The sequence below is a fragment of the Puntigrus tetrazona genome, chromosome 3 (assembly GCF_018831695.1).
Source record: "Puntigrus tetrazona isolate hp1 chromosome 3, ASM1883169v1, whole genome shotgun sequence".
NCBI classification, from domain to species: Eukaryota; Metazoa; Chordata; class Actinopteri; order Cypriniformes; family Cyprinidae; genus Puntigrus; species Puntigrus tetrazona.
This window is the reverse complement of record NC_056701.1, coordinates 37,501-40,163: the sequence shown is the minus strand read 5'-3', so window position 1 is coordinate 40,163 and position 2,663 is coordinate 37,501. Positions and strand designations below refer to the sequence as shown.

The window sequence follows — 2,663 nt, the reverse complement described above, 5'->3', positions numbered from 1 at the left end:
TGTGATACATGTTAGGACCAGCTGGACGGAGATGTCACTGTTTAAAGAAATTATACCCTATGCAGTTTATAGAAATGCAATTGCATGAATTGCATTTAAATATATATATTTGTTGGCATTAAGCAACAATTAGAAAACAAGAAAAGCTGTATTTTATATACTATATGCGCATCTATTATCTTCAAATGTATTTAGACTTTATGGATGCACACAGCATATTTATAATATATTTATAATGTATTACAACAAATATTTTACAAAACCCATTTTACACTAAGACTGCTAGTTGAGTTTAGGTTAGATGTCCATCAAACCCCGTTAGTAACCTCAGGACGCCTCCTTCCCGTGTTTTCCACACGCTTTCTGTGTGTTTATGAGGCACACATCACTAGTACTGGGTGTTTTCTTTTGTGCGCTCGACGTGTACATGATTTGAGGTTTTTCTTTCTGATTTTATATGTGCATCACTGTTTTCAGGGTTCTTTCTTTGCTGAATTGCCATATAAAATGCTACATGCAGTGAGAGTTGCTTGTATTTTGAAAGTAATACTGGCTCCAGCTCATTGGCTCCGCCCCCTCGGGCTTGTCCTGGTCTTTATACGAGCCCCGCCACTTTTCCAGTGCTTTCATATAAAGCTGCAACAGAAGCGAAGGGACTTTCCCTAAGCTCTTCCTCCTCAGCGGAAGGACCTTTTTTCACTCATGTGGGGTATAAGGTATGATATGTGATTGTTGTGTATCTTTTGACTGGTAAAAAAGCGATTAGAACATCATCAAAAGAGAGAGGCGTCACTCGTCCTCTGACTCAACCCTGTTTCGTTTTCAGACTGAGAAGTCTGAAATATAATATAAAAAGTTTATATTATAAGTCTAATCCTATTAACAAGTGTGTGTGTGTGTGTGTGTGAGTAGTTCTACAGTCATCTAATTGTGGCAATACTGAGTGGAAAAACAAAAGTTGTTGTTATATTTAAAGGAACCGACTACGCCACCCCGTAAAGAACCGGGGAAATAGAAATTAGGAAGCACAGATTCGTAGGCCAGAATAACTCTAAGAGAGACGTGGGAACAATGTACAGAACTTTATTTTAGATATTCACAATAAATAGTTAAAAGTCTCAAGGTCAATCAGTATCAATTCAATATCACCTTGTCACAACAAGGGAGCTCTGTTTCCTACAAATAAAGACATTTAGAATACTCAAAGAAACAAAAGAAAAAAAAAAGATACAGCACAGGCTTTCCAACGGCAAGGGAAGGCTAGGTGAAGTGAGGATCCTAATGGTGCACTCGTGCATCCCACACACACACACACACACACACACTCTGTGAAGGGTGAATCCAAGCAGCACTGCACTCCACGCGATTATACCACCACCAATACTCGAAGCTAGCTAGCCTCCCAGCCTCAGGGACCGACAGTGCCTAGAGCAAGCCAAAACAAGAGAAAAGTACTATATCTGTAATACAATAAAGATATTTCCATCAAATTAAACCTACAGAAATATTCAAAGCAAAAAAAGGGACCCAAATACTGGATGGAACAGTTCAAATGCTCACTGGAGCGATAGGGTCAGCAATCAGGTTATCAAAAGTCAAAGTTGCATCAGGACACTTTTCACAGCACTGGTAAAAGTCACCGGTGCAACCAACCCCGTCCTGATCAGTTTTAAATGATGACGATAAACAGATGCAAACAAAATTAATAACATAACAGTGGGCATACCACAAAAAGGAAAATAAATAAAAAGAAAACGAAAAGAAAGTCCCAAAGAGAAAGGAGAAAAACAGCAGCGCCGTCCTTTTAAACGCCGTGTAAACACTTCCGCATTCTCGTAACTAGACGCGCGGCATCGGATAGACGTCAACGCACTGAAAATAAAAGAAAGTGATTATTAAAATATAAATTTCCCATATAAAAGGATAAGAACAAAAATCACACTTACCAAAAAGCGGATTATTATAAGCACAAGTTTTACCGCTGCTCACAACTCACAAAAGATTATGCAGGAAAGACAGACACGAAAGGATCCACAGCTAAATAAAATAGACACCAGTTAACGTCACCGCTCCATGAACTACGCATAAAAGAACCTGCACATACCTGACATAAGGTGGACAGCCTGTAACCAGAACAAAGTATCAACCAGCCACTTTGCACGCTAGGGGAAGAAAAGATCTACTTTTAGTCCTCATACCCACTCCTCCATTAACTGCTACATACCACAGAGACCACGCACCCTCTGCACATGCGCACTCCATCAAGAGCAGTCCCAGCGGTGACGCACACCAGGTGACATGACTCCAGCCTTAAATACTGGCACAATCTCATTGGCTGTTGTGGGTGACAATCGCACACAAATGAACAAATAAGGTTAGATTGTCACCCACCTTGCCACATAATGTAAAAGTAAAAGTGAAAGTATCAGACTTTTTTGATTTAAAAAAAAAAAGTGCATTTTTGAGTACATTTTATCCCCTAAACCCGTCAAAAAATTGAATAAATAAATATGATGAAACCGTTAACGTGGTTTAATATACGAAGATTGCAAACGCAACACAAAACATGTTATGATACTGTATATTAGGAGCTGTACCCTCTATATGAATATGCTGACTCACTGGAAAATACACTGAGGTTGTTGGGAATTCTGGCTGAAATC

The 2,663-nt window shown here is 39.2% G+C and overlaps 2 long non-coding RNA genes across 3 annotated transcripts in view; one reads left to right on the top strand and one right to left on the bottom strand.

Annotated features, from left to right (window-relative positions):
• Positions 1-679: 679 nt before the first annotated feature.
• The window catches only part of LOC122331514, a 2,575-nt gene continuing 591 nt past the window's right edge, over positions 680-2,663 (top strand). Inside the window, exon 1 of the long non-coding RNA XR_006248196.1 lies at positions 680-716. This is a non-coding gene — a long non-coding RNA (uncharacterized LOC122331514). The remainder of the gene's footprint in view (positions 717-2,663) is intronic.
• On the bottom strand, positions 1,068-2,265 carry LOC122331513. Of its 2 annotated transcripts, XR_006248195.1 has the most exons (4): positions 2,105-2,265; positions 1,947-2,037; positions 1,727-1,872; positions 1,068-1,425 (listed from the first exon to the last, which is right to left on the bottom strand). It is a non-coding gene; the product is annotated as an uncharacterized LOC122331513 (long non-coding RNA). The 2 variants fall into 2 exon arrangements; XR_006248194.1 differs by lacking the exon at positions 1,068-1,425 and having other exon boundaries at positions 1,454-1,872.